Source organism: Rhinopithecus roxellana, chromosome 4, assembly GCF_007565055.1.
Source record: "Rhinopithecus roxellana isolate Shanxi Qingling chromosome 4, ASM756505v1, whole genome shotgun sequence".
Classification (NCBI taxonomy): Eukaryota; Metazoa; Chordata; class Mammalia; order Primates; family Cercopithecidae; genus Rhinopithecus; species Rhinopithecus roxellana.
The window spans coordinates 65,520,566-65,534,163 of record NC_044552.1 but is presented as its reverse complement, the minus strand read 5'-3'; the positions used below and the strand labels follow the sequence as shown (position 1 = coordinate 65,534,163).

Genomic DNA, 13,598 nt, shown 5'->3' with positions numbered 1-13,598 from the left:
CTGGGATTATAGGCCTGAGCCACCGCACCCGGCCAATTCCCCACTTCTCTTTACAAACATCAAGCAGCAATGGAAAGGCAGACCCTTTTTTTTTTTCACTAGAGCCTTCCATCTTCTGTTCTTTTTCCCAAGGCCCAGATACAAACTTCCCTCAAATGATAAGACAGGCTGGGTCACTGGTGCAGACATCAACACTAAATCACTAATTCATTCCCTTACCAACCCTGCCTCATTTCCACTCTCCTGCTCCGTCAGCTCCGGAAATACCTTTATAGGAGGCTTGTAGCCAAGTGGCCCTCAACAGATTGCATAGTCTGTACTACTGAGTTGGCAGTAGTAGTACTGGCTACTGAAGCTATTGAATATTCCAGGTGATGAGTCTCACTATCTTTTCCAAAAGCCTATGTCTTCCTAGCTCTCCGTAAATGGATAAATCATGGAAACAATTTATATGTAAAAGTGGAAACGGTTTGCAATCAGATGCTTGTTTGTCTAGTGAGTGGCTATTTGTCAATGACCAATTATGTGGCAGTTACCACGCTGATCACACTTGGGTGAAGAGGCTGATGGGAGGGGAAAACAATTTAATGGCAGTTATAGTATAGTGGGATGTAATACTATTGGGAGTACAGGGTGCTTTGAGCCACATTTGCTTATTTATTTGTTTATTTATTTAGAGATGGAATCTCTCTCTGTTGCCCAGGCTGGAGTGCAATGGCGTGATCTCGGCTCACTGCAACCTCTGTCTCTCAGGTTCAAGTGATTCTCCTGCCTCAGCCTCCCAAGTACAGTCCCACCCAAGTGCCTGTAGCCTGGGACTACAGGCACCCACCACCACACCTGGCTACTTTTTGTATTTTTAGTAGAGACAGGCTTCACCATGTTGGCCAGGCTGGTCTCGAACTCCTGACCTCAAGTGATCCACCTGCGTCAGCCTCCCAAAGTGCTGGGATTACAGGCATGAGCCACCACTCTCGGCCCCACATTTGCTTATTTATTTATTTTTTTAGGGACAGGGTCTGGGTCAGTTGCTCAGGCTGGGGTGCAATAGCACAATCCTAACTCACTGCAGTCTTGAACTCCTGGTCTCAAGAAATCCTCCTGCTTCAGCCTCCTGAATAGCTAGGCCTACCAGTGTGTGCCATACGTGTTTGCCACCACATCCAGGTGACTTTTGTGTTTTGTTTGTAAAGATAAGATTTCATAATATCGTCCAGGCTGTTCTCCAACTCCTGGGCTCCAGCCATACTCTGGCCTAGGTCTTCCAGAGTGTTGGGATTACAGGCGTGGGCCACTGCTCAGGCCTGCAGCTACATTTGGAAACAAACCTGTGTTGGGGCTGGGTGCAGTGGGTATCACCTCTGTAGTCTCAGCACTTTGGGATGCTAAGGTAGGAGGATCACTTGAAGCCAGGAGCTCACGACCAGCTTGGGCAACATAGTCCATAGCAAGACACCATCTCTACATAAGATAAAATAAATTAGCCTGGCATAATGGTGTGTACCTGTAGCCCTAGCTACTCGGGAGGCTGAAGCGGAAGGATCTCTTGAGCTCAGGAGGTTGAGGCTGAAAAATTCAAAACAAAATAGAAAAACAAACAAAAACCCTGATTGGGCAAAGGTGGAAGGAAGACTTTATGGAAGAAGTGATACCCACACTGAGCCACGAGGGAGACATAGAACTTATCAAGGCAAGAGGGTAGATGTGGGAGAAGGAGTGGGATAGACGCTCTTGGCAAAGGAAACACTGTGTAACTAAAGGTGAGGAAGAGAATGCGCAGTTCAGATACGTGGAAGGTAGTTAGGTGAGGGTATGTGCAAGTCTTAAAACTATTTTTTGTCTGGAGATAGCTAGAGAACATTGGACTTGGCAGTTGATAAGTGTCAGGTGTTTCATGCTTTCTTTTAAAAAGACAATGCCTTACCAAAGCAGTTTGGATAGCATTTGAATTTACAAGTTGTGGATTAAGTAGGGCCTCTAGCTTGGCTGCTGAGGTTCTCCTATGGGCAGGTAGAACTAGAAGGGACTGTGTTTCCCATTGCATTCTAAGTAGCAATGCTCATCTACTTGCTTCGTATCTGTCTGAGCTAGCCTGTTTACTTCTCAAGGCAGGGGCTGTGCCTGTCTTCTTCACTGCTGTATCTCCAGAGACCAGCACAGGGCCTGGCCAACAGCAGTGTGTTGATTAATATTATGTGTCAATTAGAGTGGTCCATTAGATACTCAGATTATACACATTGTTTCTGGCTAGGCATGGTGGCTCATGCCCGTACTCCCAGCAGTTTGGGAGGAGGCCAAGATAGGAGGATTGCTTGAGCCCAGGAGTTTGAGACCAGCCTGGTCAACATAGTGAGGCCCTCATGTGACTACAAAAAAAAAAAAAAAAAAAAAAAATTAGCTAGGTGTGGTGGTACACACCTGTAGTCCCAGCTAATCATGAGACTGAGGTGGGAGGAATACTTGAGCCCAGAAGATCGAGGCTGCAGTGAGTCCTGGTTGCACCCCTGCACTCTAGCCTAGGTGACAGAGCGAGAACTTATCTCAGGGTGTTTCTAGATGAGATTATCATTTGAATGAGGGACTCAGTAAAGTAGATTGCCCTCCCCAGTATGATCCCTCCCATTTGTTGAGGACCTTAATAGAACAAAGGTTGAGGAAGGAGGAGTTCACCTCTTTTCCCCCATCCCACTGCTTGACATCTCATTTTTTTCCTCTTGCTCTTGGATTGGGATTGGGATTTACATCATTGACTCCTGGGGCTTTCAGGCCTTCAGATCCAGACTGAATTATACGACCTGCTTTTCTGGGACTCCAGCTAGCAGATGGCAGATTGTGGGACTTCTCAGCCTCCTCCATAATTGTGTGAACCAATTCCTTATCATAAATTACTGTCTCTCTCTCGATAGACAGGCATACATAGATAGATAGATAGATAGATAGATAGATAGATAGATAGATAGATAGATAGATACATACATACATACATACATACATACATACATACATACATAGTTAATAGATAGACTATTAGTTCGGTATTTCTGAAGGACCCTAATACAAGCAGGTACTCAATTATGAAAAAAAAAATTACAATGTACCAGGCATTTGTTATTTGCCAGACACTCTTCTAAGCTTTTTACATATTCCAAGTCATGTAATCCTTACTGCATAGTTATAAGGAAAGGTGCAATTATTTCCTCCATTTTAAAGAGAAGGGCACTGAGGCACAAGGATGCAAAGTCACTTTCCTGGAAGGTGACAAGTGGCAGCATCCAGAGATGGGCCTAGGCAGCCTGAATTGAATTCGACTAATCTGCTGGCCTTCCAAGCACCTTTAAGTGTTTTTTCTGCTACCCTAGGGGGTACACCTATTTGCCATTTCCTCCTTTCTCTTATGTTGCCACCTCTGAAGGAGGGATTCAAAGCCATGTTTGATCAGAATGTCAGGGTAGGCAGAAATGAAGTGAATATGTGGAGTGAATACTTGGGCAATAAGGGGGAACTTTATTCTTTTCTAGCCTTGCTGATAATGATCTTTCTAACACATATCAATTCATTTTTCTTTTAGTGCATGCTTGAATCTTTTTGTGAATTTTAAGAGTTTTAGGAGAGAAAGAGGGCAGAAAAATTTTGAATATCAATGATCATAAAACAGATTCACTCTATGTTCTGCTTTGGTAACTTGGTAATCAGATTGAATTTCTTTTTTAAAAAGGAATGAAGAAGAGAAAATTCCAGTCATCTGAGGTTTTTGATTGAGGCTTTGCAGTAAATTATGAGCTCAAAATAGAAACACTGCCTATTCATGTTTCTAACGGTAGCTATTAATGCTCAAGATGATCAGGCTGAACATCAGGAAACTTGAATTTGAGGAATATTTCTGGAGATGTCATTAAACATGAACTTCTGTGTGTCTACATCATGCTCCCTGGGTCCCAGGTCCTGTTCTGAACTGCAAAATTAGTAGATTGTCAGATCTCATGACCTGCAATGTGTTCCTGCTGTATCTCAAGGAAAATCTTACAGCCTCATAATTGAAATGTACGAAGATGTTCATTGATGGAACCCTTATTTGTAGTGGCAAAGTGGGAGAGTAGGTGACTTCACATTGCAGACTTCTATGCAGCAATTAAAATAATTGGTTTAGATGTACACACAGCAACATAACTCAAAACTGCAGTACTAATGGAATAAGAAAGAGATCTATGACACAGTACCACTTATGTAAATTAAAAACACATTCACCCAAACCAATCATACCTGTTCTACAAAAGCATATACAAAGAAAAGGATGCCTTTTCCAGTGATTTCTTTTTTCCTTTAAACAGGCTTTTAAAACAACCTGTATTTTTAAAAGTTAATATGTTAATATGTGCATTATAGGAAATTGAAAACCACAAGAAGCAAAGAACAAAGTCATTCACAATCACAAGCAGTTTATTGTTTGACATGTTCTTCTAGGTCCTTTGCGTGTGTAGGCACAACATCCAATCTTATGGGACTGAGATCGTACAGTATGTATCATGATTTTTCACACATCATGAATATTTATCAATTCAAAATCCCAAAGCTATGCGAGTATTTTGATAACCAAGAATACACTACACCAACTCAATCTGTTAAAAAAAAAAAATGTAATCCTGCCTGTCTTGGGACAAAAATTTCATAGAAGACAAAAATGGCAACATGCCTCTAGATAAAAGCATTGGCAGAGTTCTGATTTAAATGCTGCATTCCCTTAATGCTCAATTTAAAATGAAACATACAGCAACAGAATACACTAAGTATAATGTTCCTAAGAGAATTCATTAGCAGAGCTATAACATTACAATATAAGCAAGGTATAGTTCCATTGACTTACTTAATGTATTCCTATAGTACAGCCAAAAGAGATGCATACATCAATGGCAATCATCAAAATGTAAATAAGGACACATATGGACACATCTGCATACATCTCTCTCTCCCTGTATACTTCCTTCTGCCCCTCTGCTGCCAACCTAATGAACAAGTCCTGACATATACTGCTCAGAGGTGGTTTAACAATTCCATGTCCAAGATGCATCTTTTCTATCAATTATAACAAAGGTGTTTACAAATTGGCTAATTCACTAGCTCTAGTTTTTTTTTTTTTCTTTTTGAGATGGAGTCTCACTCTGTTGCCCAGGCTGGAGTGCAGTGGCGCAATCTCGGCTCATTGCAACATCCGCCTCCCAGGTTCAAGCAATTCTCCTGCCTCAGCCTTCTGAGTAGCGGGGACTACAGGTGCGCGCCACCACGCCCAGCTAATTTTTGTATTAGTAGAGACGGGGTTTCTGCACATTGGCCAGGATGGTCTCGATCTCTTGACCTTGTGATCCACCTGTCTCGGCCTCCCAAAGTGTTGGGATTACAGGCGTGAGCCACCATAGCCGGTCCACTAGCTCTAGTTTTTATCATATGTTGTCACCTCAGACATTCGTAAAGGTTAGATGTTGCAAAATAATAAACTTTGTCCACAATAAACACAGGCACTTTACTAAAAATACTCATATAGACCTGTGGTTATCATCTAAAACCATCTTCTAGATATGGAGATACTAGCAAACAGCCCTTCCCTTCACCCTTCCTCTTCTCCCTTTTCCACCATCCCCAGTAACTAAGTATAGGACGTCTAGCTCCAAGAGGTGGACTAATAAAGGTCACTCCCAGAAGACAGGCTTTCCTAAAAACTAACAAAAGGACATTCCCAAAGGGACGGATTCACTACACCTATTTTTAACATACTTTGAGCATTAAGAGTTGTTTATCCTTTAATACACAATATTAACTAAAATGCACATATAGAACAATGGTTAGACTATCTGAACTAATCTAACTCAGGGGCACAAAACCCTTCTCCCTGCATACCTCCTCCCCCACTCTACTCCACCACCCAATGAATAGTCAGCATACGCTCCTAAGCATCAAGTTTTAACAATTCCATTTCCAAATGCAACCACTCCTAGAAGTACTGAAAACAAATGCTTAGAGGCATGTTACTTTAGCTCTCTACTTTTAACCCATGTTGTGCACCTTTTCTTTCTTTTTTTTTTTTTTTTTTTTTTTGAGACAGAGTCTTGCTCTGTTGCCAGGCTGGATACAGTAGCATGATCTCCCCCCACTGCAACCTCTGCCTCCCGGGTTCAAGCGATTCTCCTGCCTCAGCCTCCCAGGTAGCTGGGACTACAGGCATGCGCTACCATGATCAGCTAATTTTTGTAGAGATGGGGTTTCACCGTGTTGGCCAGGATGGTCTCAATCCCTTGACTTCGTGATCCGCCTGCCTAGGCCTCCCAAAGTGCCAGGATTACAGGTGTGAGCCACTGCACCTGGCTGTTGTGCACTTGTAAACACCTAGAAAGGCTAGATGTTTCAAACTGCACTGAAGTTTTCCATTACATATACAGTAGCATTGAATAAATGGTGTATATACGTAACATAGACTATAATTTGAGTGTCTTCTAAATAGGAACATTCTGGCCTAGAACCCTTCCCTTTCTGACCTCTACCAACCCTGTTGACAGCTATAAGCCATCTGTAATGCTTAGGGGGGATTTTAACAATTTCATTTCTGTTTTTAAGAAATGTTCCCTATGAATTTTAACACAAAGCGTACTCAATGTATTCGTGTACTAACTCTACTTTTGTCATACACTGGCAACATCTTTAACACCGACTAAATGTAAATTAGGACTCCTATGTCTGCTTATATACACTATATACACAGCACAGTAAATGAAAATGCAGACCTAAGGGACAATGGTCAATGTGCCTCATCATAAACACACTGGACACTGGTAGAAAGCCCTTTGTACTTTGTGCTCCTCCTTTACCCTGAACCAGCACAAATATCATAATGTGTACTTCTCAGAGAATTGATCAATTTCCAAGACAATATTTCATATCAAAAGGATAACTACAAAACGTGTTATTTACTACGTCTACTTTTAACATACTTTGTGCACTTCTAAACATCTAGAAAGACGAGATGTTTCAAATAAGGACTTAAGTTTATCCACTATATACATAGCACTGTGGAATAAACTACACACATGTAACAATGGTTATATCTGAAAGTGTTTCCTAAATAGGAACATTCTGGTCTAGAACCCTTCATTCCTTCCAACTCCTCTCCACCACCAAACTGGTGGATATAGGCACATGTGTCACTTCAAGCTGACGTTATTTCACTTCCAAAAGTCCTTTTCAGAAGACAGCCTCTCTATGAATTTTAACAAAATGTACAAAATGCATTAGTTTACTAATTCTACTTTTGTCATACATTGGCAACCTATTTAATAGCTACAGACTAGATATTATAAAATCAGGACTCATTTGTCCAGTATATACACAATATATACAGTATAGCAAAGTTAAATGAAATGCATGTAACATATAGGCAATGGATTAAGCTGAAATGTTCTAATAAACAATGGCAAAACCTTTTGCAATTTCTTCCCTCCCACCTCCCACGTGGTTCAACAATTCCACTTCCAAACAGCATTTCCCATCAGTTTTTAAAAGTTATTTACAAAAAGTGTTATTCTAATACTACTTTAAAATACATCAAGTACTTCCAAATATCTCAAGACTAGACATTTCATAACTTGTCTACCACGTACACAGCACTGTTAAATAAAACTGCACACACATAACAATGGTTATCATCTGAGCTATCTTCTAAATGTGACCATTTTGGCCTTGAATCATTCCCTCTACTCTTCCTTCTCTGCCTTCGATCCAGTGGACAAGTACAGGCACGTGTAATGCTTAGAGACTGTTGAACAAATTCCTATGCAAAAGTCAATTACAGAAGACAAGTTTCCCTATGAATTTCAACACAAAGTATACAAAATATGCCAATTTTACTACTTTGTCATACACTGGCAACCTCTTTAACATCAAGAGACTAGATGTTGAAACATTAGGACTATTTGTCCATTATATACACTATATACAGAGCAAAACAAAACACACAAAACATACAGAAAAATGGTGTCTGAAAATGTCCAAGTATGAACACACCAGCATATTATCTTTTGTAATTTCTTCCCTCCCACCTCCTCTAAACCATTGAACAAGTATAGACAGTACTATACTGCTTACAAAGGTGGCTTCGCAATTCAATTTCCAAAAGCATTTCCTGTGAATTTTAGCAAAAACATATTTACAAAGTGGTATTTTACTGCCTCTACATTTAACATACACCGGGCACTTCTAAACATCTAGATAGACTAGATGTTTCAAGTAAGGAGTTAATTTGTCCACTATGTACACAGCAGTCTTGAATAAACTGCAAACATGTAACAACAGTTATAATATGAAAGAGTCTTCCAAATGTGAACATTCTGGCCTAGAACCCTTCCCACCTCCATCAATCCAGTAGGCAAGAATGCTCAAATTTTCATAAGACAATCTTTCCTAGGACTTGTAAAACAAAATGTACAAAATATATTAATTTACAAACTCTACTTTTGTCATACACTGGCAACCTCTTTAACATCCAGAAAGACTAGATGTTGTAAATTAGGACTCGTTTGTCCTTTATGTATACTATACACACAGATAAGTAAAACAAAATGCACAGACATAGCGATTCATCTTGCCTCACTGTAAGTAGGAATGGCATACAGCTCTCTGCACCTCCCCTCCTCTCTCTTCCCCTGAACCACTGCACAAACACAATGAGTATTACTCAACAGGTGATTTGGTCATTTCCCCCAAAAATTAACATGTCTATGAATTGTAACAAAAAGATATTTACAAAATGTGATTTTACTACCTCTAATTCTAACATATATCAGACACTTCAGAATATCTAAAAAGAATAGACATTTCAAAAAAGCTTAGCATTGTCAACTATATACACAGTAGTGAGGAATAAAATGCACACAAAATACTGGATAGAATATGAAAATATCTTCTAAATATGACCAGTCTGGCATAGAACCTTCTTTTCTTCCTTTTCGGGTCTTCCAGCTCCATGTCATCTAACCCACTGAACAAACGTGGACATATAGCTTCCAGAGGCCGTCTTAACAACTCCATTTCCAAAAGTCATTTCCAGAAGACATGTATTTTCTACGATTTCTTTTAAATATATGAGAATTTACAAGATGTGTGACTTTCTAACTATCATACGTCGGCAACCTCTTTCCATCTAGAAGGGCTAGATTTTGACAAATGTTTTCTATTAAAAGGTTAGGGTGGAGCTGAGAGCAGCTTTTCCATATTATATACACAGGCCTTCCATAACCGCCAGTAAATCTTCCCAGAGGGTGGTGGGCATTTCTGATGGGCCAAACGTGGCCTGTCATTCTACCATTTCTCTCTTCCGACAGCAAGGTCTGGTAGTACGAAGACCAACCGCCCGATGTCCGCTAACCGTTCCACCCGTCGTCGTTCGGGACTTCGCTCACCTCGCAGGCCCGTTAAGGCCTTTGTCCGTTGTCGTCAGGACTAGGTAGGTCTTGCCCAATGGCGACAGACAGGTCACCCGGGACCCAGATCTGGCGGTTCCATGGCCTGAAGAGGCGGCCGAGCCTGCCTGCGTTCCTAGGCCGCCTTCCCGGGCCCTCCACGCCTTAACGGCCTCCGCCGCGCGGCGTTCGAGCGGCCGCCATGCTTCCCAGCCCGCCACTCCCGCCACCAGGCCCGGCAGGCTTGGGCCGGGAGACTCGACGGCCGGCGGGGTCCGGGCTGGGAGAGGCCAACGCCGCCATCAGTCACCGAGGTAGGGTGGAGAAGAGAGGTTCGACGCCGCTTCAAGGCCTGGACCCAGTCACAGTAGAGGCCTCCCGTATCTGCAGGGCAGAGGGCGCGGCCTGTCCCGGGGTCCCCAAGCTCACCCGCCGACCCAGGGCCGGAGGGCCTGGGGGGCCCAGGAGGAGCGGGGCCGGAACTCTTCTTGCAGTGAGTCAGGATGAGGTGGGGAATGAGACTGAGGAAAGGGAATTAAAAAGAAATCTATAACTAAATAAATAAGAGCCCTACAGTAATGATAATGAACCATGAAGAGGCTCATTAGAATGAATGGTGATCCACATTCATTCAACTCTGCATGTGAAGGAGGGAGAGGGCAAGACAACTAGAGACAGAGGAGAAACAGGGAAAGGAAGTGAGATTTCAAAACACCAGTAGGTTCTGAAATTATTTTCTGAGTACAGAATACTTTTTGCTGTCCTTGGAGTGGCTAATAAAAACAGAGTGCTTTTATTCCGGAACTCGGAAAAATTATTTTTTAAAAGAGCAGGTAGGAAAACGTAGCGTAAACTTATACTCGAGAAAACATGGCGTAAACTTAAAGTCGATTTGTGTGTAAATACTAAAAGCAGCAGCTGTCAGGAGTGGGATTCGAACCCACGCCTCCAGGGGAGACTGCGACCTGAACGCAGCGCCTTAGACCGCTCGGCCATCCTGACTAGCTTACTGTTTTAACTGCTCAGAACTCACTTCTGTCTCTATCTAAAAGCTATTCGTTCCCCCCTCCACCGGCCCCCTCAGTCCCCACCCCCGCCCACCCCCTTGTTTCTCTTTTTCTCAAGATATGGGCATTGCTGGGTTAAAAGGTAAGCTGCCACTCCACGAACTGCCTCGGACGGCGACCCGGAGCTGAAGCACTGCATAGGACAGGTTGTCGGGGCCACAGAGCGGCGCCTCCCGAGAGAACGCCGAGTCGCTCGTAGGCTGCGCGGGGAGGGCGGCGGCGGGCGGGGCGGGGAGCAGCTGGGCGGGGCGGAGCGAGGGGCGGGCGTGAGCAAGCTCAGGGCCGAGTGACTACAGCGGAAGACGGCGATCGCGCGATCGCGCCCTACTCTCAACTGAATTCTAGTTAAAATAATGGCAGTCCTGTTGAACTCGACATTGCTAGACTACCTGGCTTAAATTTACGCTTAACTCCCAGGAAGTTTTAGGCTTACTCCAGTTTTTTGCTGGAACAAGGTGCTCGCTGATCCCTCTCCTTTGCGTTCTGCTGCAAATCTCCCAGCACGTGGTTACTGTTGGCGAGGCGGGTGGAGGGGGCGGGGAGAGTGGGTAGGCTGGCTTGTCTTGCCTCTCGGTCGGAGTTTATGGAGGATTTGTGTACTTTTCGGTGTGGATGTTATACTGTAATAAAAACTTTAAAACGCAAAAGCAAAAACAACAGCAACAAAAAAGGGGAGTAGCTTATGTATTTTACTAAACCCGGCACAGCGGGTACTTGATGGAAGGCCTCTAGCACAACAACTTTTCTAAACATAAAGGTCAGAGGTGAACTACTTTAAATGTTGTTAGCAAGGGTTAGCAGTCAGGATGCCATGGGTCGGAATATCACTGACTGGAAGTCAGGGGACCTGAATACGAATTTCAGACAGCACTAGAACTGGTCACTAACTACCTGGAGAATCTTAGATAAGTCATTTTGCTTCTGTGGACATTAGAAACAGCTTTCTTAGACACCTATAATGGTTTCATCGTGAGTTCAATTGATAGAATACAATGCTTAATCCCTTAAATTAAGCATTAAATTCCCATCTCCAGGGAATCAATTAGAGGCAAATTCTGTTCTTCCCAGGCCTACCAATTCAGAAGTTGTGCTATGTCCAACATGGTGACTACAGTTAATAACAACGTTATTGAATACTTGAAAATTGCTGAGAGTGGATTTTAAATGTTCTCGCCACAAAAAGAAAAAGATAAGTATGTGATGTAATTGATATGTTAATTAGCTTGATTTAGCCTTCCCACAATGTACACATAGAACAAAACATCATTTTGTACATCATAAATATACATATATCTTTATTTGTTGATTTTAAAAATATAAATAAGCAAATTAAGAAGTTATGGGGATAGAATCCCACAGTAAGTGTTTAATAAGTCCTCTGCAAGGCCTCTAAAATGCAGTCACCTCTGCTCTTTTCACAGGGTAGTATACTGGTGGATACCAACTTTGGAGACAAGAGAGGAGAGAGGCAATTCATTCATCCAACATACAGGAAATATTTATTGGGTACCCACTATGTGCCAGGCAGAGTTCTAGGTGCTGGTGATCCAACAGTAAACAGACAGAAGAAGCTCCACCATCGAAGGGCTTACACTATAATGGGGCAGTGAGCCCAAGAAACATGAAATAAAATGGACAGAGCTGTGCTCCCTTCGGCAAGCACTTATACTAAAATTGGAACAATGCAGAGAAGATTAGCATGGCCTTTGCACAAGGATGACAGGCAAATTTATGAAGCATTCTTTTCTTTTTGAGACAAAGTCTCGCTCTTGTCGCCCAGGCTGGAGTGCAGTGGCGCGATCTTGGCTCACTGCAACCTCCGCCTCCCGGGTTCAAGCGACTCTCCTGCCTCAGCCTCCCGAGGAGCTGAGATTAAAGGCGCCCGCCACCATACCCGGCTAATTTTTGTATTTTTAGTAGAGACGGGGTTTCACCATGTTGGCCAGGTTGGTCTTGAACTCCTGACCTCAGGCAATCCATTCTCCTCAAGTCTCCCAAAGGGCTGGGATGACAGGCGTGAGCCACCGTGCCCAACTAAAGCATTCCATTTTTTACAAAAAGAATAAAAAATTAAAAAAATAATAAAATAGAGAAGCTGAGTCCTCTAATAAAGTAGTTATTTTAACTGCAGTCTCTAGGCCTCATGAGAAATCCCAGCTTAGTTCCTCAATGAAAATTAGAATCGCCCTCTAAAGAAAGAGAAGTGGGAGAGGAAAAGTCCAATTTAGAAACAATATATGTATTTTTTGAGATGGGATCTGGCTCTGTTGCCCATGCTAGAGAGCAGCGGCATGATCCTGGCTCACTGTAGCCTCGAACTCCCTAAGGAGGAGTACAGGAGCAAGGATTACAGTAGCTAGGACTACAGGCACACATCAGCTGGCCTGGCTGTTTTTTGTTTTTTTGTTATTATGTTGCCCTGGCTAGATAGTTTTATAAAAGGTTGAAAATGTCCAGGCACAGTGGCTCACACCTGTAATCCCACCATTTTGGGAGGCCGAGGCGGGTGGATCACGTGAAGTCAGGACTTCGAGACAAGTGTAGCCAGCATGGTGAAAACCCATCTCAACTAAAAATACAGGAACAACAACAACAAAAATATTAGCCAGGCGTGGTGGCACATGCTTGTAATCCCAGCTACTTGGGAGGTTGAGGTAGGAGAATCGCTTGAACCTGGGAGGCAGAGGTTGCAGTGAGCCGAGATCGTGCCATTGCATTCCAGCCTGGGCAACAAGAGTAAAATTCTATCTCAAATAAATAAATGGTTAAAAATATAGAAAGCAAAACTAAGGCCGGACGTGGTGGCTTCACGCCTGTAATCGCAGCACTTTGGGAGGCCAAGGCGGGCGGATCACCTGAGGTCAGGAGTTCAAGACTAACCTGGCCAACAAGTGGGGGTTTCAACCCCGTCTCTATTAAAAATACAAAAATAGCTAAGCGAGGTGACCCATACCTGTAATCCCAGCTACTTGGGAGGCCTGAGGCAGGAGAATCGCTTCAACCTGGAAGGCAGAGGTTGCAGTGAGCCGAGACTGCCATTGCACCCCAGCCTTGACAACAAGAACGAAACTTCCTCCCACCCCCCCACCCC

General features: G+C 43.1%; 2 non-coding genes across 2 annotated transcripts; one reads left to right on the top strand and one right to left on the bottom strand.

Annotated features, from left to right (window-relative positions):
- Positions 1-10,359: 10,359 nt before the first annotated feature.
- On the bottom strand, positions 10,360-10,442 carry TRNAL-CAG. The gene has a single exon. It is a non-coding gene; the product is annotated as a tRNA-Leu (tRNA).
- Positions 10,443-12,150: 1,708 nt separating this feature from the next.
- On the top strand, positions 12,151-12,258 carry LOC115897079. The gene has a single exon (XR_004057026.1). It is a non-coding gene; the product is annotated as a U6 spliceosomal RNA (small nuclear RNA).
- Positions 12,259-13,598: the final 1,340 nt, after the last annotated feature.